Below are 25,964 nucleotides of genomic sequence, written 5' to 3'. Positions count from 1 at the left end.
GCCAAGGGCAGGGCAAATCCTGCCCCACCAGTTAGATATGTCCAGGCCTGCTTGAACCCCAGCCACAGTTAGGCTTCCTTCCATGTTCACGAAGAGTAGAAGCAGAAAAGGAAACAGGAGTCAGAGAAGAGCAGGTGAAGGGACAGAGCCATCGTGCCCTGCCTGCCCTGGGACTGCTGTGTGTAATTTATTTTGCTGCTTACCTATACTCCATAAATTACCTTTTTTTCTTTGCATACCCTGGATTATCAGTACTGTGAGGGGCAGACTGTGTTCCTCTCTGGTCTGAGTGCAGTGCTGGGGCAGGGGGGGTATGTTTTTGACAAAAAAATAACTACAGAAGACATGGTGACTGGTAGGCTATGTCTCTGCCGCTGGTGAAATGAACGAATTTAAGACAGACTACATTATATTAAAGGCAGTTTATTGGGAAGCTGCACTAGGGCAGGTTCACTGGCCCCGGGGAATGAGTCCAGGGGAGTCGCCTGGGTGGGGGGTCGGTAAGAGAGAAAGAGACAATGGGTGCACTCCTGCAGAGACAGAAGGGAAGGGAGGAAGAGGTAGAGGGGAAGAGGAAGGGGAGGGGAAGGGGGAGGGAGGAGGCATGCAAAAATGACTGGATTATATAGTGAAGAGCCTCTGGGGAAAGGGCAGCCCAGCCCCTGTGCTAGAAAGTTCAAGGTTGGGGCAGGGTATGCCAGGTAGGACTGAGGGATGCTGGGAGAACCTGGAGGCCCTGTCTGCTTTGATGTGTAAAATATGCACCCCAGTCCCTTGTCCCAGGTCTGAAACCAAACAGTGGCCAAGAATGAACTTGGGGCAGGGGTTAAAGAAAATATAGTTTCCTCTTTTTTCTATGAACAGAGAAAACAGTAAAAAAGCAATCCAGGATTTTTGGTTTGTTGTTTTTTTTTTTTTTTTTTTTTTTTTTTCCGGAGGTGGGGACCGAACCCAGGGCCTTGTGCTTGCTAGGCAAGCGCTCTACCACTGAGCTAGATCCCCAACCCCTGTTGTTTTGTCTTTTAAGGACTGGAATTGAGTCCCTCCTTCCATCCCGTGGATCTGCATTTCAAACTATTGTGATGATAAGGTTTGCACTGCAAGCACCTTTGCCTGCAGAGCCAATGAGGAAGGAACAGCTCTCCTTCTGCTGAGAAATAGAATTCAGTGGCCAGTTCAGGTGTCTTCAGTGACTGTCCCAGGGACGTGATTAACTGTGGTCTGCCCTTTAAGGGTGGCTATGGTGCCAGCTATGCAGACAGGAGGGACACAGCTCTACGAGTTAGAAATGTCCACATTTCTGTGGTTCTCACCTTATTTGTTTGTTTGTTTGTTTGTTTATTTATTTATTTATTTTAGATAGGGTCTTGTTATGTAGTCCCTGCTGGCCTGAAACTCACTCTGTAGACCAAGCTGGCCTTGAACTCACAGAATCTGCCACTGCTTCTCAAGGGCTGGGATTAATGTTTCTGACCTTTGCAAGAAACAGCAAACATGCAGCTCAAGTCCCCACGCTAGGCCACACCGGGTGTTCCTCCATCTTATATTCCTGGGACTGTTAATGATAAACCATAGCAGATAGCAGGAGTTTGATTAGATTGTTATTTTAACAGTGGTCACATGATGCACACAGGATGCTCTTTCAAATTTTGCTGAAGGCTACGCTTTGTCTCGTTGTCACTAATGAAACCAGAGAAGCCGAACAAACCCTTCAGCTCCATTTGATTTCATCATCCAGTTGGGAATCTCCGAGCGGAGTGATAGGCTGCTCTAACCTTTGCTAGTTCATCTGTCCTCTGGGTCAGGAGCCCATGGGTACCACAAGCGTCTGTCCAGAATTCGAAAGTAGGTTCAACTCATTGAAATCACCAAGCCTTCCTTTGAGTCCGTCTAAGTGTCTGGTGGGTAACCTCTGACAGGGCCGGAACTGCAGCTTTAGAACATGCGGATGCCACCATTCTCTGAGGAGCCTTGACGATAGATTTCCAACGTACAGGTCACCAATTACTTCTCTTTCACTTAGCACAACCACGTGTTGCACCTCACTAGTAACATTGTAGTCTACGGGGTGTCACTGCTTCTTCTCTGCCTGATCTGAGGAGGCTGACCCACACTCTACCTGGGGAATGTCACATAATCCGTGGAGAAACTACAGGTTAAACTTCCTGGAATGAGTCTCCATGCAAATGAGGCATCCCCAGAACCTTGAGCCTCAGACAATGAAACTCCACCCTAAGAAGATCCCCTTCCCACACGCCAAGGTTCATATACAGAGCCCTGGTTCCCTCCAAATAAAGGGTGTGCACAAGCTAAGAGCTCCTCAGGAGCTGTTTCATTAAGATTCTTGGAGAGAGCACCGCCTACCCACCCCCGGCCCCCTCCGCCCCCCCCCCCCCCCACTCCCAACCAGACCCGGATCCTGCAGAGCCCACGTGGTCTGGATTCTGCTTCATCCTCTCAGCCTGGTGTGCTGCATCATCTGGACACCCTGAGAGGGAAGAAACAGAGGCTGAAGAACCACAGCTGACCCCAACACGCGTACCACAGACTTGCATGTCTCAGACTCCCCTAAAATCCGGAAACTCTTATCTCCCAGGATGTAGAGTTCGGATCTGCGCACCGGTCTCTTCTACAGGAATAAGGGCGGTCGCCACCATTGCCAGGCCTCTCCTTACTCAAGCCTCAGCTTCCTGTCAGCTATTACATGTAGTGTTTTTTTTTTTTCCCCCGGAGCTGCGGACCGAGCCCAGGGCTTTGCGCTTGCCAGGCAAGCGCTCTACCACTGAGCTAAATCCCCAACCCCTCATATGTAGTTTTACACTCTCATTTCAAACTGTCATTTTAGGAGCAGACGGCTCGTGGCAGAGATGGTCAAACAGGCCTAGAGAGTTTGGGGGTGAAGAGACCCCCCCAACCTCAAACAGCAGGATTTGTGGGAATCATTGGTCCCCAGATTCCTTTCAAGGAAGCAGTGCAGCTTTCTTAGGATTCTCAGCCCCTTCCTGCCTAATTGACAAACTAAGAGCCACGGCCCAGGGGCGCATGTCCGAGATTTCCCAACTCCCATGATGAAGAGACAGCCTCTCAAGCCTCCTACATCTTGGAAGTGTTCCCTATTCTTTTGAAATCACAACCTTAGTTTGTCCCTGTGCTGCTTTGTCCCTTCACTTAGCATTAAAGCTTGAGCCCATCCGTCTTTTTCCAGTGGCTTGAATTACTTCCTTGCATCCCTCAGTTTGGCAAACTTCCCCACTGGACCCGACAAATGCTTTTCAAACACACAGATGGGTTGTTCTGTGACTGTTGCCTTTACATGAAACTCCCGTGATACTTCTCTGAAATTACCCAAAAAGCTATTCTCGGCCTCTAGGAAGAACCATTTGTCACAAACCCCCGAATTCCCTGGAAATAGGCCTTCATGTAGTTTATATAGTAGGATTACGGTAACATAAAAACAGTTGTAGGTTAAGCAAAACAAGGGGGGAGCGCTCAGCATCTGAGGGGTTCAGGAATGCTGTTTGATTTGCTATAGGCAAAATCGTCCTTAGAAGCCGCATAGTTACTCCTTTAAACCCTCCCTCGTGTGTAACACAACCTCCACTGGACTCCAGTGTCTACTCACTGTAGAAGCCGGGCCTGGTTATAAAACACCAACACCAGCACCTTTCCCAGATTGGTCTCCTGTAGAAAAATTCTTTATATTACGGGCAAAGGAGTCTTTACTGTAGCTAGGTAACAGCATGGACCATGTTGACTGTTCTGTACCCGCCTTTGAAAACACGTATCTGTTTTATATATCAATGTTCTCCACTGCAGACACAACACAAAAGCTGTCCTGCCTGCTGTGTAACATCAGGCCGTGCTCCCTGGTTCCCAATCTCCAGGACTTTTTTTCAATCTTTTCGGGAAAAGGGACAGGGGGCCACATCAATCATGGTGTGGAATGCTCTGACCTTCCCAAAGTTATCTTTTGATCTTTCACTATTTGCTATTTACTGGCTTTGAGCTGCACATGGACCTCATTCAGTTGCTACCAACCCCAGCAGGTTTCTCTCCAAAACCTTGCAAGACAGACAGATAGACAGACACACACACACAACACAACTATGTGCATGTGTGTTTGCTTCCATTGACTTTTTAAAAGGATTTATTTATTTATTTTATGTATATGACTACACTGTAGCTGTCTTCAGACACACCAGAAGAGGGCGTCAGAGCCCATTACAGATGGTTGTGAGCCACCATGTAGTTGCTGGGAATTGAACTCAGGACCTCTGGAAGAGCAGTCAGCACTCTTAACCGCTGAGCCATCTCTCCAGCCCTCCTTCCATTAACTTATGTGCATCAAGTGTATACAAGAGCCCTCGAAGGCCAGAGACCTTGGACACCCTGAAGCCAGAGTTAGGCAGCTGTGAGCTCCCTGTCTTGGGTGCCAGAAACCAAACTCAGATCTTCCGGGAGAGCAATTGAACATTCCTAACCACTGAGCTGTCCGTCCGGCTCCTGTTCTTATGCAGGACCGGGGAGCCTGACTCTGAAGGACAAAACCAGCAGTGGGGATGTCGGGCAATAGCCTGTGCTACAGGGTTAGCACACTCATTTAACTTCATTGGGAAAAAATAGTGAAAGCGGTGAAAACTATTTATGGGGCCGGAGGAGAGCATATTTTGCTGGTTTTACTTTATGTTTGAAGTTTTGGGTATAGCTCTGCTCATAAATACTGAAATGCCTAGCATAAAGAACGCAGCCCGGGGCACACCCCATAAAACTTACAGTGCGATTAAATGAGCAATTTCCACTGGAAATAAAACGGGCGTGTTGGGTGGAATATGAATTAAAGTGCGTGGGACTCAGGCTTGCACGAGGCGTTGGAGAGAAACCTGCTGGGGTTGGTAGCCCGAATGCAGTCCCTGTACAGGTCAAAGCCAGTAAACAGCAAAAGATAACTTCGGGAAGGTCAGAGCGTTCCACACCATGATTGATGTAACTCCCTGTCCCTTTTCCCAAAAAGATTCAGGAAAAGTCCTAGTGATTGGGAATGAGAAAACCTGACCTTGTATTACGGGGCAGGCAAGACAAGCTTTTGTATTGTGTCTGTGGTGGAGGAGAATTTTGAATTTTTTTTTTTTTTTTACATTTTTGAATGTCATGTGTCTGTGGTGGTGGTGGTGTGTGTGTGCGCGCCTGTGTTGTGTGTGTGGTGGGATGGGTGTGTGGTGGTGTGTGGGTGTGGGGTGCATGGGGTAGGGGAGAGATCATCAGGGACCAAAAACATTTGCTTTTCCTCAAAAGGATTCGAATTTGGTTTCCACCACCTACATGAGATGGTTCACGGCTGCCTGTGATTTCATTTCCAGGGCATCTGACACCCCCTTCTGGGTTCTGGGGCTTCCCACACACATGTGTTACCCCCCTAAATAAATGAACAAGTTTATGAAAAAGGGTTCACTAAGGAGGTTGCAACAGGAACAGCCAAAGGAACCTTATCAGCTCACACCGCAGACCACTCTCCATCCTGGTTCATCTGGGACCCTACGAGGACATTCACAGATGATGTCATATTGGACCAGTGAGATGACTCATTGGATTGCAGGTGCTTGTGGCTAAGTCTGATTTCTTGAGTTTATCCACCCAGAATCTACGTGATAGAAGGGGTAAACCAACTTTTGCCAGTTGTCCTTTGATCTTCACACTGGAGCTGTAGCATGTAGATGGGTGTACACACACACACACACACACACACACACACACACACACACACACACACACACATACTAGTTCATTTACACAGAATAAAAGAACAAAGGTGTAATTTTTTAAACAAGACGATGCTTTATTGATACTTTAAGGGAAAAACTCCATTGAGGAAAGGATATTAGTTTTTGCCTAGAAGGAACCCTTTGCACAAGTTTGGCTGACTGGAAGGCTGAGTGCACGTATTACGCAGTATTCCAGCTCTCTATCCACTGATGCAAACAATTGTAAATGGGAAATACTAAAAATATTTTAAAGAATGGGACACCGAACATTGAAAACTCAGTTTTAATCATCCCATATGTACAGTTTTGGAGAGTATTCAGAAAGGGGAGGTTGAAACTACTTAGGAGGACATGGATTTGTGCGAGTCACATGTGCAAAAATACTCACAGAAGGGACTGGAGCATCTATCAAGAGGAACTCCTGGGACCAATTCGCTCCAGGCTCCCGGGGCAGGTGGCCAGAAAAGTGTTTTAATCTAAGACTACCCAAAACGAGGCCTGTCTTCTTTCTTTGAGGAGTTAGGGTTAAGGCCTTGGGAAGGAAAGCCTTAAACTCTTCCTCCTGTGGAAGCCACAGCCAAGGTCAGAGAAACCAGCTCCAACCCTTGGTGTTCCCAAGCGTCTTTCCTCCCCAGGCCCAAGGTCTGAGGTGGCAGTGGGTAAAAGTGGGTGAGATTTCTGGTCAGCATCGTTAGGAACTTTGGAAGGTCAGCAATGAAACTGTATTTCTTTCTGAAAACATAAGGCATGCCCCTGCCAATCTGAGTTCACATTCTATCGCCAAAGCAACTGGAATCTATCCTTGTACCTTTTCCACGTTTTAACCACATATATCCTACACGTATCAAAATTTCCTGAGAAACACTTGTTCTCATGGCAAGGGATATTTCGAATGTTTCCCGTTTGGTCTTGTTCTGTCCCACAAACCCTCTGACCCTGCCTGTCTGGCTCTCACATTGGCGGCTTACATTGTGACAGTGTGCACAATGGTTTGCACATTTATTCAGGGTCTGTGTCCTAACATGAGCAAAGTTGCCTTATTGAGCTGGCCGGCTGGCTCCCCACCGTAGCCACAGATGAGTCTAGACTCTAGGCTCAGTGTTCTGCAGGTTCACTACCGTGTGGAAGGACAGGAAACACCAAAGCTGCTGGGATATGTGTACTAAGAGGAAAGCTGGATGTTTGGGGAAAAGATATGCTGAGTTGCCAGTGACCCTGATGTGGGAGACGTTTCTGGTTTAGACCAAAGACATTATTAAAGATACACTTTATTTAAGTTAGCAGAATATTGTATAGCCAGATTTTTTTTTTACAGTTTTATAGGTATTGTGAATGGTTTCTGTGGAGGGGGGAAGGCTTCCTTTCTGCTTTATTATTTGGATAAGATTTTAAAAAGCTAAACTCCTGCATTCTTTAATAGCACATTTTTATTTCTTTAGAAGACAAAATAAAAGCATACAGTGCAGTTATTTTCAACAGAACGTCTGCCTCTTTGCTACAGCATTAGGTCAAATCATTTTATGCGTTTATGCACAAATTTATTTATGCTTTTCCTTGGATAACTACTAGCAGTTTGAAAACAGTTTTATTAATTAACAAGCTGTGAGGCAATATATCATCACATCTTTAGAGCTCTGGCGCCAGCTAGTGGTAGCAGAGAGGAACTGCACAGTCATGTTCAAATCCCAAAGTCTGTTTTGTCACTTGCCTTTCTCCTGTTTCTCCCACGTTTTTCCTCATCGACATAATGGGGAGTCCTTGCAATTGGTCAGCGAGCAGTAGAAGGAATTATAGATGAATTTAGAAAAGCCAGTAGGCCAGAGGCAGAGAGAGGAAAGGCAAGACAAACGCAAGCACTTTCCCAAAGGGTTTGAGATCATTTATTTCTTTAAAGATTCCTGGCCTTCGATAGGGCAGTTCGGATTTTGCCAATGAGTTTTGAGCCTTTTGTTTTTCATTTGTAGACAGGTTTGAATACATACCTAAGACACGTGATAACTATGAACCTCAGCAGAACAGCCCTGAGGACACCCTGTAAGTGGAAATTTATGTTTGCGTCCTAGTAGCAAATATTTCTAGCGTGGACAGGAATTCTGAGATGGCGTTTGTATCTGGTACTCTATGGGAAGGAATACTCAAGTTTTATGCAATTTAGATGTGGAGTTCAGTTTACTCTCAAATATAAGTTTACTCTAAATTTATGGTTATGATGGTTTCCATGAGAACAAAAACCGTGGTATTTATTTTAAGGGCAAAGAATCTTCGGCAAGCTGTTTCATTCATCTAATTAAGCAATACCTGACTGAGCTGGGGCGATAGAGCTTGCTAATAAATTAATCGTCAAGCAGAGACATTACATTTATTAAATGGTGGGCGCTGTTTATAACTCTATTACTTACTGCTAAAAATCAATATTATTAATAATATACACGGAATTTATTATGAAAAAAAAAAGGCTGAAGGTGGTGAAGGACTTTTCTTTCGACATTTCATTTGTAGACCTCTGTTGGTTATGGAGAGCAAGGACCATCCGAGCTGGGAAGTGCTTCTTGTAATATTTCTGGAAGGTAAGTCTAGCTTCGGAGGTTTGGGGCCGAGGGATTGCTGCAGCTTAACCTCGAAGCTTGGTCGATGTGTGTACTTTGGGAAATAATGTTTAAGTCTCACTGATGACAGCCATCTCATCGCTGAATAGATGGTCATGGTGCTGCTGTATAAGGTATTTTAAGCTCTTGCTGAAATCTGAATAGTTTGTATGGAAAATTCCTCCTTTCCACCGAATGTTCGTGGTCAAAATGTTGTCATTTCCCTTTTGTTTTTAATCTCTTAAACATTGATGTGTAAGGACAATGTTTTAAAGATTCTCTCTCTCTCTCTTTCTCTCTCTACACACACACAAACACACACACACACACACACACACACCCCTTTTAAGATGGAAATCAAGCTTATATAATTGAATGAGTTTCAAATCATACCTGAAAGGAAGTATCATTGTAATTTTGGAGAGAGATAATTGATTTCAAGAAGACTGTATTAATAATACAGGATAACCGAAACAGAACGGAAGGATACTTTGACTGCCGTAAAGGATCGAGAATCTCAGCAAACGTAAAAGGTTTATGCTCTTTGACATTAGTTTTGGAGTGTGTCATACTTATTTATCTTTAAAACTGTTTAGTGGTTGCTTTAAAATATTTTGATGTCTACTATAATCCTTATATAATTCCCCATATGCTGCCAAGCAAATTTTACAAAATAGCATCCCATCATAATTTGAAATTTGCTCGTAAAGATTTTAAGATTTATCATTGCAGTGTTATTTCTTCTTTCTGAAATCGCGCAATCAGAAATTAACTGTACATTGCAAATGAACACATTTAAAAGGAAGCAAATGTATCTGAATATCTTCCCGATTTAAAAAAGAAAGCCTCTTTAGAGATCAGTCTGTGAGTTTGACATAATGATACCAGCAAATAACCAGTTCACTCAATTCCAATCCCTGCATGTGAGATGGTCTATAAAATTTTTATAAAAGAAATAAACATTTTTATTCAAGGCCCTGAATGTGACGACATAAAGAGAAACTTACAAATAAACAGACTTGCACGTTCTCCCTGACATTCGCGTTTGCAGGCATGAGGCCTACTAAAATGCAGACACACAGAGTTAAATATTTGCTTGGTTTCCAGATGCCATGACTGTGAAGCTGCACTGCCTTCCCCCGCGTTGGGAGCTGGGAGCCCTCCGCAGAGCATCCCTTTAGGAGGCATTGGTGCAGGATGAGGGGGCGCAGCTGCCAGCCAAACGCTGCAGATGGTCCCCCTCATTAGCCTACCGCGCTCCACGCAGCCATCCGGAGGAGGCTCGGGATGGCACTTGGACAAGATGTTAAGCTAGCCTCCTGTTCAATGTCATTACGGTTTCTCCAAATCCTCTGCTCAGTGCGCCCTGCCAGGTTCAGGCCAGGAGAGGTGACAGCTCCAGGCCGATGTCCCCCATAGCCGACCCGGGAAACTTCCTAATTCTGGGCTAACCTGGACCACCCGCAAACGCAGCGTGGTTCCCTGCATGACATGCCTTGGCAACCCCGTTTCTCCTCTTCCTCGTCTGCCCACTGATTTATTAACCTTATGGGATTTTAATTCTGTTTTCTTTACCCTTTGTTTACGAACCAGCCTTGGAATCAGGGCATCCAGCCCGGGCAACCGGAAATGTTAGTTAAGTTTAGCAGTCGAGCAGCAGGGGGAGCTCATACTGTTTTACGGCCTGCAGTTTCTCAAGCTAGATTGGAATAATTCTGATAGTTGAGGTCTTACATTTAGAACATAGATGTTTATAGTCTGTGTATACGTGTGACAAAGATCGCAGAACACAGACAATCGCCATTCACTAAACGACAGTTTGAAGTCACAGAGGGTCCATTTTTTTATTTGGGTATCAGAAGTTACCAGTGTGCTAGGAGGTCGGGGAGGTGTGGGTGACAGGGAAGAACTAGACAGCAAGACTTTCTCTCTTGTCTTTTAATACAGACAAAAAGAAAAAAAAAGAATCTTTATTGAAATCATCTTAAATTCTTATGCAATCTTGTAGCTGTCTGTCACCTCTAGTTACAGCTTAAAACGTGCTTCTTTCTTCTTTTTCTTTAGACTTCTATTTTATGTGTATGAATGGTGATTGTATGCATGTGCTCATGTCTGCTGTCCCAGGTCAGGTCCCTGAAACCGGAATTTCGGATGATCGTGAGTCATCACGTGGGTGTCAGGATCTGACCCTGGTCCTCTGCAAGAGCAGCAAGTGCTCTTGGTGGCTGCATCTCCAGCCTCGGCTCCCGCCCTGTCCAACAGAGAAGTGAAAATGGATTACTTGATGGCGTTTTTTGAGATGATGAAAGTGAGGAGAGGCTCTCCTGCAATCTGTATTCTAATATGCTGGAGCCCAGTTTTGAATTTTACAGTTGGTAACATCTAAAGCCTTTTATATTATGCCTGGAGCTTGATGAAGTTCACGGGTCAGTAGCTTTGTGCTACTGTAAGATAATTTAGGACTCTGGATTACTCTTTGCTTTGTAAACCATTTTGATGCCCACGGACATGCATTTTACATATGGTGGCTCATTTACGGCTCCCCTGAAGGGGCAGGAACTCCGGAGTGATGCTTAGGGTTTAAACTGAAGACTTGGGCATAGAGCAGACACTTTGCCGTGTGATCCATGATGACAGTAAGAACTGTTTGTAAATCTACACAATTTCTATGGAATGATTTTTGGGTTTCATTAGAAACAGCGTAAAGCTGAGCATCAGCTTTACGTTGACAAGGGTGTTGAATACTGGCTCTAAAGACACAATTAAAAGGTTAAGAGTAGGGCTGGAGAGATGGCTCAATGGTTAAGAGCACTGACTGCTCTTCCAGAGGTCCTGAGTTCAATTCCCAGCAACCACATGGTGGCTCACAACCATCTGTAATGGGATCTGATGCCCTCTTCTGGTGTCTGAAGACAGGTACAGTGTATTTATAGAATAAGTAAATAAATCTTAAAAAAAAAAAAGAGCAAAAGCAAATCAAATGAAAATATAAGGGGACCCTAAATTAAACAGAAGATTTTTTTTTTTTTGGTTCTTTTTTTCGGAGCTGGGGACCGAACCCAGGGCCTTGAGCTTCCTAGGCAAGCGCTCTACCACCGAGCTAAATCCCCAGCCCCAAAAGATATTTTAAAACTTTTTGTAACACTCACTATTAAAATATGTGAAGAATATAATTTATGTTAATTAATTGAGAGGTCACACGATGTCATTTTAAAGTACCAGAACATATTGGGGTGGGGAGAAAGCCTGATAGAGCAATCGTTTTCTTTCTTGTTTTGATTTTGAGAGGACCTTGTGGTGTAGCACAGAGCAGCCTTGAACTCATGATCCTCCAGCCTCAGCTTCCCAAGTACTAGGGTCCCAGGTATCTACTACCGGACCTTGCTAAGACAATCATTTTCTTCCAGGCTATGTGACCAGCCACTTGGGCAAGGTCGAACAGGCCTGTGTCCCAGTACCTGGGAGACTGAGGTACGATGGCTGCTGTGAGTGTGAGGGCAGCTTGGGCTACCATAGTGAGGTTTTTTTTTTTTTTTTTTTTTTTTTTTGGTTCTTTTTTTCGAAGCTGGGGACCGAACCCAGGGCCTTGTGCTTCCTAGGCAAGCGCTCTACCACTGAGCTAAATCCCCAGCCCCCCATAGTGAGTTTTAAATCAGTCTGAATTGTACAGTGCAGCAAGACCTTGTCTTAGAAACATCTGCCCCACTCCTGTCCCTAAAAATACCAAACAAATCCCTCAAACAAAAACCATAATCATCATACGAGATGCAGGACCTTAACTGCAGTGTCCAAAAGCAATGAGACCAGCACCCAAGTTCCTCTGCTGAGCTGCTCGGACCCCAGCCCGGGGCACTCACTCCTGGCTCCCGGTCATCTCCGACTTCCACATCTGTGTCGCACTTCTACCTAACTTTGTGTATGTAGATAGATGGGGCTCTTTAGAGCCGGTGTTTGGCATTGTCACAATTTTTGCTTGGCTCAGGAAGGGCAGGTTGATTATCATTAAAGTGTTATTTATTTCTATTTTATTAAGCCCTTTTTACATTCATGTTACAGGTTAATTTATACTTTTATTTCATGCACTACTTGGCTTTACTGATTAATATGCCCCGTGGCATTCAATAAAGTCAGGCAGTGGAGGAAAGAAGAGTGGTATTAATTTCTAACATTGCTATAAATTCCCCTTAATAAAACCAGCTCAATAGCATCACAGAAGCCGTACAATGGATGCTTCCAAATTGGTAACAAAGATGCGGCTAAACAATTTTCCTTCCTGAATTTAACGCAGCCCTCTTGTCTTTTCTCTGAAGTGTTGCAAGGAGGCAATCTGCCCTTGTTGCTTCTCTCTTTAGCAGGGAATCTCAGCCTTGGTATCACACTACAATCCGTGGCTCTTCATAACGCTTATACCTACACCAAAACATTGTTTCCAGACTCTAAGTTGCAAGGTGGACAAGTTCGCCTAGGCTCTCGAGACCCAGGGGTGGAGGGGATTTTATTAATGGATGGGTTTTCATTGAACATTGGAATTCCACTGCAGGCATCTGTTATTTGTCCTTCTTTGGTCTTTTAACAGTCAATCCCAGTTGTAGGGCTGGTGAAAAAAAAATCTATGATCCGGAATTATTAATCCACCACTCCAACCCCAAGCCCTCAGTGAAGTAAGGTTAGAATTAGGATTTACCGGAGTGTATAAAGTCGAGGACAAACTACCACCCCCTGAATTTTGGGTCACAAAATTTTTATGATAAAGAATGTACTTCATTATCCAGTAACCAAATCATGTATTGGAACAGATCGTTTATCCCGTGTTTTTCCTCTTTAAGACTCTAGCCCACTGGTTCTTAACCTTCCTAAGGCTGCGACCCTTTAATACACTTCTTCATGTTGTGGTGACCCCCAACCATAAAATTATTTCATTGCTACTTTACAACTGTAATTTTGCTATGGTTATGAATTGTAACATAAACATCTGACCTGTGACCCCTCAAGGGGTCGTGACCCACAGGTTGAGACTACCACAACTAGCCAGCGTCCGAACTCCTGCAAATGGGTTCCCATTCAAAATTTACTTTTTTTTTTCCTTAATAGTGAGTAAACCTTAGCTTGAGGTCCTCGTTTGAACTTTCCAACACTTTCTTTGAGTTCTTGCATTTAAGGACTGGAAAGAAATTTGACAGGGAAAAGGAAAAGAACAGTTTACAATTCCTCTTTGCACCAGAGCATCAGGATTTGTGTTCATTCAGGAGAGAGCTCTTGATCAAGCTTCACGCAGGCTGGGACAGACCCGGGAGAGATGTGGGATTCAGTTCTTATCCTGTGAGCTACTTTAGGACAGAGAAATTCACATGTTGTTAGGAGAAAATATTCAGAGAAAGGAAATATTGTGTGTGTGTGTGTGTGTGTGTGTGTGTGTGTGTGTAGATTTAATTTCCCCTAGATTCTTCACATCCCCTCACATTATGTTGGTCAAAATAGCAGGTCCTTGGGCCCACACAGTCATTCAAGAAACAGCCAAGGGGGGTTGGGGATTTAGCTCAGTGGTAGAGTGCTTGCCTAGCAAGCAGAGGGCCCTGGGTTCGGTCCCCAGCTCCGAAAAAAAGAAAAAACAACAACAACAACAACAACAACAAAAAAAAAAACAGCCAAGGCCCGAGTCATCCTTGTCCCCAGTGTGCTGTTGAGGACTTGGAGATTTTCAGTAAACTCTCTTGCACCTGCTGACTTCTCCTGGGTCACTAACTGAGTGTAGGATTTGGTGTTTTCATGTTTCCTTAACGCTCTAGTTCCCATGGTAAATTCAAGCCTGTCCGTGCCAAGGTATTCGTGCACTCTCCGGTTTCACGAAAAAACTAAAATCCCACCTTTGCCATTTCTCCTACCCACCCCTACCCACCTTCCACTCATGAAAATGAGACTTCAGGGAAATGTTTTGCAAATCACGCCTCAAACCAGGACTTCAAACACCCTGGCTGCTCAGACTATCCATTCACACACAAGGCAATCGAGGTAGATGTTCTCATCTTTGAACGTCAGTTCTCAAGAAGTGATGGACTGTTTGTTTCCAGAGATCTTGTGTTCGGATTTCCTTTCAGGAAGCTGTTCTTGCAAATATGAGGATGACTGAACAGTCAATCCACACAGGCATTTGTCCACACAGGCATTTGTTTTAATTGGAAAAATCTGTTCGCGAGCTATTTTGGAAAAAGATCTTAGAAGAGCTGGTTGTCCTCTTTTTCCCCTCCCAGACAGGGTTTAATGTAGCCCAGGCTAGCCTAAAACATTTCCAGACAGCATCTAATTTAGCTCAGGGTAGCTGTCTATGTAGTTGAAGATGACTTTGAACTACTGATCTTCCTAATTTTACCTCCTGACTGCTGTAACTACAGCCACGTACCGTTATACCCAGTTTACACACTTCTAGGGATCGAACCTGAGGTTCGCGCATGCTAGGCAAGTGCTACACAAGCTGCACCTTTATCTTGCTAAGTTTTATGAAGTAGACAAAATCTAGTATTCATGTTGGGGTGGATTCGACAGCTGTCAACGGCACCTAAAAGGTCTTAAAGCAAGCATGTGCGTCTCGGTTAGCAGGCTAAAGAAGAGTTCGCAGTATAATCGAGTGAGGGCATTTTATTTATGAAAACTGAAAAATCAAGCGTGTTGAAAAAATGCTTCTGACAGTGAATGGAGACAGAAAATGAAGCTGTATAGCTGAGCTCACGGGAAGTGGAAACTCTGTTAGTGACCTTCAGGACTTTAAATTGGTGGTCAGTGATTCAGCTTCCAACCAAACTCCCCATATTATTGTAAAGTCACTGCAAGTGAGTAAAGTACAAGTAAGCAGTAAAAAAAAAAGTTTCCATTTTAGATACGTGGTTTAGAAGTATTAAAACTTTAGGAACTTGCAGGCACATATTACTTTCCTAAGTCATCTTTGTAACCTTGCAGGCGTTGTTTTGTATCTCAGTGCAAAGTTTTGAGAGCTTTTAGATGATGATGTAAAAAATAAATGGATGACACATGTTGGTATCAAATAGAATTCATTTGGCAAGACCTAGATCTCATTGATGTAGTTACGAATTTCAGATACTCCCAGCCCCAAACCTGAATAAAAATAAACATTTCAGATGACCCCAGCTCAACAAAACATGTCTGCGTGTGAAAGGAAGTATAGAATTTTTCCTCTCTTGAAAATTCCCCTCCCCCACCACACAAAATCATTTCTATTACCCTTTGAGGCTAGGGTATTATTTTCCCTCAAGAGAAACATTGTATTCTATAGGATGGATGGCTTGTGCTATCTTTTGTATAATCATTAGTGCATTTCCTGTTAAAGGAAATGACTTTTTAAAAAAAAGCATGATAGTTTAAACTTGAAAATAAGCACTGTTGACTTTTTTTTTTTTTTTTTTTTGGAGCTGGGGACCGAACCCAGGGCCTTGTGCTTGCTAGGCAAGCGCTCTACCGCTGAGCTAAATCCCCAGCCCCAACATGCATTATCTTGGCTGATGCCATTGAAGACATGAAGAATGCGGCCTGGGCAATGCTGGTCATGTGACCCTCAGGAACAGAGTGACTCAGGCTTGTGTCTTTTTTTGAGAGAGCAGCAGCTGAAGTAGAGGAAGTCAGTTTTACAGATAACCTGACTCTTCATTTTTAGATGAGTAAAGAATATTGTGATTTTTTTTTAAAAAACAAAAATATATATCATATCTATAATATCAATTATAGATCAGGAAATAACTTCCAAAGATACTAACAAAGGGCATTCAAATGTCATCATAACATTTTATTTAAGAACTCAGTTTCTGGACTGGAGAGATGACTGAGAGGTTAAGAACTCTGGTTGCGGGCTGGAGAGATGGCTCAGTGGTTAAGAGCACCCGACTGCTCTTCCAGAGGTCCTGAGTTCAATTCCCAGCAACCACATGGTGGCTCACAACCATCTGTAAAGAGATCTGATGCCCTCTTCTGGTGTATCTGAAGACAGCTACAGTGTACTTATATATAATAAATGAATAAATCTTAAAAAAACAAAAACAAAAAAACTCTGGTTGCTCTTCCCAAGGTCCTGAGTTCAATTCCCAGTAACCACATGGTGGCTCACAACCATCTATAATGGGATCTTGGTGCCCTCTTCTGGTGAAGAGTCATACATGTAAGCAGAACACTGTATATATAATAAATAAATAAATAAATAAATAAATAAATAAATAAATAAATAAATATTAAAAAAAAGAATTCAGTTTCTGCAAGGCGTTATGGAGCACACCTTTAATCCTAGCACATGGGGTGGGGGGCAGAGGCAGGTGGGTCTCTGTGTTCGAGGCCAGCCTGGTCTACAGAGCAAGTTCTAAGACAGCTACACAGAGAAACTCTGCCTTGAAAAGGTTCCCCTCATCCAAAGGATTTAGTTTCTTTTCGTTTATGTAACTCTTGTCTCCATTGTGTTAGTCAAACCCACTGTTCTAAATGTAACATTTTAGCTGAAAACTTATGCCCATAAACTAGAAATAGTAAAATTAATTTTTGTGATGGTATAATTTTCACATCATATCTTTAAATCATGTTCACTAATAAAAGTATACAGTAAATATGCAGACAAATTACACTCTCAAGATGCTATCATTCACTGAGTGGAACCTATGTTTTCATTGAATTAATTCCAGTCCAGATTGTTTAGGTATTAAGTAAGAAAGACAGTTACACTATCTATCCTATTTTATACTCAATCTAAACATACTTTACAATTTTCCTTTGGGGGAAAATATAGTTACTGAAGCTTTACTCTTAAAACCAAGGGGATTTTTAGCTTCGAAAAGTACATTACGGGGATTATGATTTTTATTTATTTATTTAACATTTTATTTATTTATGTATACAGCGTTCTGCCTGCATGTATGCCTGCAGGCCAGAAGAGGGCACCAGATCCCATTACAGATGGTTGTGAGCCACCATGTGGTTGCTGGGAATTGAACTCAGGACCTCTGGAAGAGCAGTCAGTGCTCTTAACCACTGAGCCATCTCTCCAGCCCCATGATTTGTTTTTAAACAACACCTTGCCATGTAGTATTGGCAAGCCTGGAACTCACCATGTAGACCAGGCTGGCCTTAGACTAATGGAGATCCACCTGACACTTCTGGAGTGCTGGAATTAAAGGCAGGTGCCACCAGCTTTAATTATGATTTAATAATAACATGTCTGTTGAACACTGTTCTTCTGATGAATAATCATGTGTATGTGTGGTATGTGTGTAAGAGCATATGTATATGAGGAATATGTTCACCACTGTGTGTGTGTGTGTGTGTGTGTGTGTGTGTGTGTGTGTGTAAGCAGAGGTACAAGTGGAGTGGTTTCCTCTAATGCTACCCACCTTATTTATTTATTTATTTATTTATTTATTTATTTATTTATTATTTATTTATTTACTTGAGACTGGTTTCTCACTGAATTTGGAGTTTGATGTTTGGACTAGACTGGCTGGCGGTGAGCCCCTGGCTTCTACATGTCTCTGCCTTCTACCAATGGGGTTATGGGGCATCCATCGGTGCCTGGCTTCTTAAACGGGTACAGGGGATTAAAGTGAACAAGCAATTTACCCACTGAGCCATCTTTCCACCTGCTTACTCCGTACTTAGTTTTGCTTGGCCTCTGAGTGTCTGGTGTGACTTCATGCTCACCCACTGTAAAACTAACCGGACGAACTGGACTCATCTGTGCCGCCTGGCTTTTCTACCAGCCGCTTCTTAGCCCGGGAGGCCTTACCTCCGAAACCCTGCCTGCCACCCTTAGGAAATTGAAACATTTAAGCGAGCCTTGTCCTCTATAACACTTACCACTTTCTGAATCCCGGGGATGGTAGAGTGAATTCTGAGCGAGGTGAAGAAGGCCCGAGGGAATGGGGGTTGGTGCGCTGACTGTGTGGAAGACGCGATGACTTCCATGTCAGGACCGACACTGGCTATGGTGTGAGAAAAGGATGGCAAGGGGCCATCTTGCAGAAGACCAGTTAGGAGGCTGTTGCTGGTCAGGAGGAAAGTTACACAGGCTTGGCAGAAGCCCGCCTGGGCAGTGGTGAGGCAGGGGAGCACCGGCACATCAAAGGAGACAAGGGGAGGGAAGTTTCAAGGAGGAATCCGTAAGCGACATGGACAAATGACGCAGACAAAACGTGTTCCTTGAATTTGGTGGCTAGAAGGTCCCAGGTGACTCTTTCTAGGGGAGTCACACGTGAATGATTAAAAGAAGCCAGTTGGGCCGAGGAGTGACTCAGAGATGAGTGGGAAGGGGCCACGGTGTTGGTAGCCTGTAGGTTTCCTGCCTATTTCCCAGGGCGAGCTCCTCCTCTGCTGTTGATCCAATGGATGAAACCTGACAGTGAGTAGTTTAAGCCTCGAGATGATCCTGTGACAGAGGGTTAAGCATTCTCTTCTTTACAGCTGAGCCGCTGAGGACTTGAGAGGTTTATACACCAGCCAGCAGCTCACAGAGGCTAAGTAGCTGGGCTTTAGGGAGAAGACAAGTCTGATGGCTGAGCTTCTCTCTTGCTTAGGACAGAGCTCCATGCTGCTCTTCCTTCCTGACTCCTAAGTCTGTTTCTCATCAAAGTTAGTAGACTTTCACCGAAACACGAGTCAAGTGCAAAACATTTTTCTCCTGATGCATTTTGAAGTGACCACTGATGACCTTACTTTGCATTTATGAGATTCTGTATTTAAAATTCTTCCTTCCCCTTCCTTCCTTCCTTCCTTCCTTCCTTCCTTCCTTCCTTCCTTCCTTCCCTCCCTCCCTCCCTCCCTCCCTCCTTCCCTCCTTCCTTCTTTCCTTCCTTCCTTCCTTCCTTCCTTCCTTCCTTCCTTCCTTCCTTCCTTCCTTCCTCAAATTCAGGGCTTTTACGAATGCCAGGGAAGTTCTCTACCACCAGGCCACACACCCGGCTCAGTGTATTTCTTGTCATTGATAAAAGGTTATTTCATTATATTAGCTCCATACCACTTGTCCGTCTTATGACTTAGGGGCCTACAGGCTATTTTGAGGGCTGGCAATTGTGAAGCCTTTTTTGTTGAAAAGCCCCTTTCTGCATTCAAACGTCTTGAGAGCAGTTTTAAACATCTTCAAATATTTGGGAGTCTTGGGATTCCTTTCTCATCCTGGATTTGAAGCTGGCAGGTGGCTCCCGCAGAGTTGCTTAGCCTACCTCAGCGGAGCTTGAGGAACCGCAAGAGTATTTACTTCCCAGTCTAAAGAGGTCATGTGAACCGAAAAACCAAAGAGCTGGTCAGCCCCAGACTTCCCCGTTCCCCCAGCCCTGCACAGCTTGCTGCACTCTGAGCCAGAAGTCAGCTGGCCTATTCTCCTACCTTGGTCTTTTGATCGGTAATTTCTTTTCCTTCCAGATGTGTTGACTGTAATAACTTCATCCTTTGGGGAGCAAAGTGGGAAGCACTCGCAAAGACAAATAGGTTTAGCAACGATCTAAAGTAACTTGATGGGGCGGGGTTGAGGATTTAGCTCAGTGGTAGAGCGCCCTGGCAAGGCCCTGGGTTCGGTCCCCAGCTCCGAAAAAAAAAAAAAAGTAACTTGATGGGGGGAGTAATTGATAACTGAGCTTTGGAGGAGGGAGGCACTGGGGTAGAATACAGCCAGTGATACGACGGACGTGCAGCTTTTACATAGTCACAACGTAGAAGATAGGCGAGAGTCAGATACGTAATGGTTCAGCATCTAAACTCTGGAGCCAGAAGCTGGGCTAGGCTTCCTGCTGGTCTCTGTTCCTCGTTTCTTGTGTCACTAAGTTTAGCTGTTGTGAGCACCCAGTGGGGCTGCTGGGGATCCAGTACCTGCCATTGCACCAAAGGCTGGCTTTTCTGGAGCTTGGTAAACGGACGTCATTGTTGGTGTAGTTTGTGCGTTGGAAGGGAAGCTGGTATATTCATATCCGGACAGGGCTGCCATCTGCGTCATAGCTAGTCACTCAACATTTAAGCAGCTCCTGAAGGCAGCTGATGTCAACCAAGTAGAAGCCCTGTTCAGGGAGAAGAGGCAGTTAGGAGATCGTAACACATGACACTTTAAAAAATGGTTAGTCTCAGCTCAGTCCGAGGACTGCGATTGAATAAGATCTTACACAACTTGGCTAAGGAAAAAAAAAAATGAAGTGCTTCCATCCAGAAAAAACTGTGTACAATAGAGACGGCTCAGCGGTTAAGAGCACTGACTGCTCTTCCAGAGGTTCTGAGTTCAAATCCCAGCAACCACATGGTGGCTCACAAACATCTGTAATGGGATCTAATGCCCTCTTCTGGTGTGTCTGAAGACAGCCACAGTGTACTCACATATATAAAATGAACAAATCTTTAAAAAAGGTGCGCAAAAAAACCAGAGGAGGAAACAAGAAAGGCCTATTTTTGGGGCAGGGATAAAAATCAAATTATTGGGGTGACTTGTGCATTGTTGAGACTCGAATCCAGGGCTTCATGCATGCCAATCAAATACTTCATGAATGCTTCCTTATTCTCCATACAGAGCTCTGACATTTGATATATATATACACACATATATATCTATATCTATATATATAAAATCTTATTGAAAATGGAGTTTTCATATTCTGGTTGTGGTTCCCTCCCTCCCTCTTCCTCTCAGTTTTCCCCATCTCCCCTCCCATCGAGTCCATTTCGTTTCTGCCTTTCATTAGAAAACAAACAGGCATCTAAGGGATGATAATAAAATATGATAAGGTAAAACAAAAGCAAGTCAGAATATAGCAAAACAAACAAACAGAAGGAAAAGACCCCAAGAAAAGGCACAAGAAGCAGATATAGACGTGGAGACCTACTCGTTGGCACACTCAGGAGGCCCATAAAATCATAAACCTGGAATCCATAGTATATACACAAAACCCATAAAGTAAAACTAATAGTAAGAAAATAAAGGTAACAAAGAAAATAATAAGAATAAGGTTATTCTTATTTTTTTTTTAATTAAAAAAAGCTGTGACTCAAGGAATTACGAGACAAGGAACCTCCAAAATCGCCACTGAATTCATTTTCTGTTGGCCTCTCCTGCCCAGTATGCAGCCTGCTCTTAAGAGTGGTTAGTTTCCCCAGTGACATTTCCCTGGAGAAAAGGAATGGGGGAATGTGGAGTGGGGAGATGGCTCAGTGGTTAGAGCACTGACTGCTCTTCCAGGGGTCCTGAGTTCAATTCCCAGCAAACACATGGTGGCTCATAACCATCTGTAATGGGGTCCGATGCCCTCGACAGTGTACTTAATAAAAGTTAGTAAAATAAAATTTAATAAATAAATAGGGGGGATGTGTCCACTCTTCCTTTCAGCTCTAGGACCTGATCTGGGCTATTTCCATCTCTGTTCATATGTGCATCAGCCCTGTTGTTGTCTTTTTTTTTTTCTTTTTTTCGGAGCTGGGGACCGAACCCAGGGCCTTGCGCTTGCTAGGCAAGCGCTCTACCACTGAGCTAAATCCCCAACTCCAGCCCTGTTGTTCTTAAAGGTCTTGGTTCCTTGGTATCTTCCACCCATCTGGCTCTTTTTACCTCCTCTCCCTGAGCTCCAGAAGAATGGCTGGGTAATATTTATATTTTGAAAAGGCAGTCTCGAAGCTTTTGTGAATTGATACATTTGCAATTTTCTTTTAAAATACGCCCCCTTCCTCATCGATTCGACTACAGTATGAAGGAAATTGTATTTATTGGTTGACTATAAGGGTTGCAGGACTACCATGTCCTGATGACACCCCAAGCAGACAGTGTCCACTGGGTGGCGCGCACGTGCCTTCGCGGTAACGGCTGTGGGTTTCTAAACCAGGCTAGGGAGCGCTGTGCCACCCCTGGTGAGGCAGCTTGCCCAAGGTCAGCTCCAAATGCCTTAAGCCTGGGGTCCCCACAAGCTGTTACTATAGACAGGCTTCCAACTGCAGCGTGTAGCCTGCCCAACCTCAAACCGCAGGCTGCAAAACCAGAAGCCCCCGAAGCTGTTTCAAACCAAACTACTGATGTGGACAATGACACGGCTATTTAGAGGAAAGGGATAAAGACACGTGGGGAGTGTTTGAAAAAAGGAGACCCTTCTGCATTGGTTTTCATGACAGTATAATTTTCTCCCATTTTGTAAGGTTGAGGACAACGTGAAATCGAGGCTAGATTCTGATGCAGATTATAGAGTGGGAGGTGAAGGCATTTTGCTTTTCTTTAGGAGAGCGCCAGCCGATTCCCTTTATTTTCCAGATGAAACGCTGACGGCTTTGTCATAGTTTTATCCTTTATTACTCGTCTAAAAAGGGACAGGTGTCTTCCTTCCAACCCGAAGCAGTAAGTAATGGCTTTGGCATCATTTCCCCGCCTCTTTTAAGTTTATGGAAACACATTTCTCATTGTTAGGCTAAAGATGCAGATCAGAACAGAGGAGCCTGATTCTTGTCACACTAAGGTTGCTTCTCAGGCGATTAGAAAGCAACAGCCGGGGAGCCGGGGTCTTGAGAGGACGAGTGACGGATAGCCAGGGCAACGCAGTTACAGACCCCGCACGCGGAGCCTGCAAAGCCCTGGGTTACCTGCACGCGTGCACCTCTGCTTAGGAGCAACCCGGTTCTACGCCTTTCTCCAAATTGCCTGTGCTGGGTTATCCGAGCTGGCTGAAAGCCGCGGGAGAGCGAGGCCTTTTCCCTGCAGTGTAGCTCAGCGCAGCCGCAGCTTGTCTTGGGTTCAAGAATACACCGATTCTGGAGTTACAGATCGCCAAGCTCATTCTGATTTTGGCCCAAATAACTCTTAAACATCTAAAAGTTATTCTTGTGTGTACGGTGTTTTGCCTGCACCACATCCTCAGTACCACATCCGTGCATAAGATTTTTTTTTTAACAGTCAAATTTACAGTTCCTGTAGAATAATATAAAAGTACTCTTTGCCGCGTTTTCTTGTACTTGCCCTGGGTTCTTATGTATGTAATCCTCTTTTTATGGTGCCGATGGGAGGGTTTCAATGGATTTCTTAAGATCTCTTCCAAGGTTATATAATCTTGGTTCAGAAATATGCAGTAGTTCAAAAAACTCAGACAGAAACATGATTAGGAGTGCACGGAATAGTGGAGTAGAGACAGAACGGTTCTTTTAAAAACGGACTTTCCTAATAATTTCGTTGAGGTAAAGAAAGGTAGGTGGATTATATGCATTTCTGGAAGGCTTTTTGCCCGTTATTCAGTCTGTTTGTTCATTGTCTCAAAAGAAAAGAACTAACCAGCAGAAATAAAGCAGAAAAACATTTAGTTTTACCTACTAAAATGCTAGATTTCAATACAGACCCAGGAGTCAGCGATGTCTGATGTGTTACTAGAGAAACATCTGGAAGGCTGTAAGGACGGCTGAGAAAGGTTCGCGATTTAATCTCAAGATGTTATATACTTCTTACCTCTGGGTGGCGCTGTTCAACTGCTTCTTGTTTTTATGTGCGTTTGAAAGCCATTGCTTCCTGTTAGATGCATTCGTCAAAGAATCTGTTAAAGAGACATTTCCTCTATCCACAGTTATGTCTTAAATAACTTTCTTGTCACATGGATATAAATTCAAACTGGTTGTGATATGCCATTTTAATTACCAAAAGATGACCAAATAATATTAAAGATTATTTATTCGGGCAATTGGCCAGGTTAAAAACCCGATTTCATCTTGCTTGAAAAGAAATCATCTATTTACATTTTGATAGGTGTTTAACCTGAAAAGACCGTTAAAACACTAGAGTTTTAGTTTAAATTTGTTCTTACTTGTAGAAGTGATTTTAATTCCTTAAAGGTATTTCAGTAGAAGTCAGTTTTACGAAAGGGAAGGGTAGATATTGGGAAAACACAACCAAGTAAAATGTAATAAAAAAAACCCCCTAACATTAGACACTAAGTTATTATTTTCACTTAAATTTAAAGCAGAACACCTTCAATATTAAAACAAAACAACACACACACACACACACACACACACACACACACACAGAACAAATTCTTATTTCCAGGACAGGATTGTTTTAATAAGTAGAAATTGTGTTTACAGTCTTGCAAAATGTATGGTAGGTAATCATAACATCTCTGACAAGCAGGGCAGCGAGTTAGCATTGTGGACCAGGAAAATCTGTGCATGTGTCCGTTGGCTTTTAAGACGTCTGATTCTTTATTCAAAACTCAGGGCCAGTCAGAAATGCCAGATGAAGGGGTTAGAATGCCAAAGCTAATTTTGTTTTGTCATATACAAAGCAGTTAATGTAAAAATTATTGATTGATATTCTCCCACCTTTTAACTCTTTTAGGACTCAATATTTAAAGCAAAACTAATTCATCTAGGTGCTCTACTGTACAAAATTAATCCTACTGGGACAGGCGAGGCCAAGCCTCATTATGGAGTGGTTGGTTCCCTTGTGGAACCAGCCTAAGCAGGTTGCTTTACTTTTTCAAAATTATGCACGACAAAGAGTTTAACCCTTGAGATGCTAGGGAATTGGCCTTCAGTATTATACTAAGTGGGCCATGTGATGGGATCGGGGGACATGACAACGACAGAATGTCTTCCCCTTGTGGGCACTGCCTAGGACACAGGTGAGGTGAGATGATCTATATACCAGGGTTGATATGTTCATTAAAAGCAGTGGTTCTCGACATTCCTAATGCTGTGAGCCTTTGACACAACTCCTCACGTTGTGATGACCGCAACCCTAAAATTATTTTCACTGCTACTTCATAACTGTAATTTTGCTACTGTTCTGAATTGTAATGCAAATATTTTTTGGAGATAGAGGTTTACCAAGGAGTTGATACCCACAGGCTGAGAACCACTGATTAAAACAGTTTCCCCTTCCCTAATATGTACCATGGTGTTATATACCTTGCCTTTGAAAGTGTGTGTGTGCGCGTGCGTGTGTGTGTGTGTGTGTGTATGTGTGTGTGTATGTGTCTGTGTGTGTTGTGTGTGTGTATATGTGTGTATGTGAGTGTGTATGTTTGTGTATGTGTGTGTGTATGTGTGTGTGTATGTGTGTGTGTATGTGTGTGTGTGTATGTGTGTGTGTGCACACGTATATGTGTGTGTGTGTTGGGCATGATAACACATGCCTTTAATCCCAGCATCCAGAGGCAGAGGCAGGCAAATCTCTGTGAGTCTAAAGCCAGTCTGATTTACACAGTGAGTTCCAGGATTGTGAGCCATTAAAAAAAAGTATGTAAATAGAGAATTTACCTCTCTGCCTGGCTGTCCAGACAATTCTTCAGATTTGATTAATTTCTGAATTCAGTACATTTTACTGAATTAGGTAGTATAACCACTAAGCATTGGTTATAGCTACAAAGGTATGTTCCTCCCCCCCCATATGTGTTTTTCTTTCAGTATTTGTGCAAAATATTATTGGGGATTTTAAAATTTCTTTTGTTTTTAGTGCTTGGGGGTCCAACCTATGAACGCTATCACTGAGCTACACTGCTCCCCCCACACACCTGGGTCTCTATACCTTTTGGTTGGATGTGGCAGGTCCTAAACACGGAAAGTCTGAGGCTAAGTTGCTTCTTTTGTTCGTTTTGAGCATCTCAGCACATTTCTTCATTTCATGGGCCTCACTCCCCTC

General features: G+C 43.6%; 1 long non-coding RNA gene across 2 annotated transcripts in view; it reads left to right on the top strand.

The window, feature by feature from the left end:
- Positions 1-7,461: 7,461 nt before the first annotated feature.
- Positions 7,462-25,964, top strand: part of LOC147995531 (uncharacterized) — a 36,404-nt gene continuing 17,901 nt past the window's right edge. The window contains exons 1-2 of one of the 2 annotated variants that reach the window (XR_015683609.1): positions 7,462-7,793; positions 8,259-8,326. This is a non-coding gene — a long non-coding RNA (uncharacterized LOC147995531). Of the gene's footprint in view, positions 7,794-8,258; positions 8,327-23,405; positions 23,520-25,964 lie in introns of those variants that run through there. The other variant, XR_015683608.1, reaches the window with a different exon arrangement.

Source organism: Rattus norvegicus, chromosome 3 (assembly GCF_021556685.1).
Source record: "Rattus norvegicus strain SHRSP/BbbUtx chromosome 3, alternate assembly SHRSP_T2T, whole genome shotgun sequence".
Taxonomy (NCBI): Eukaryota; Metazoa; Chordata; class Mammalia; order Rodentia; family Muridae; genus Rattus; species Rattus norvegicus.
The sequence above is the reverse complement of the archived record's forward strand: the minus strand, read 5'-3'. Positions and strand labels throughout refer to the sequence as shown.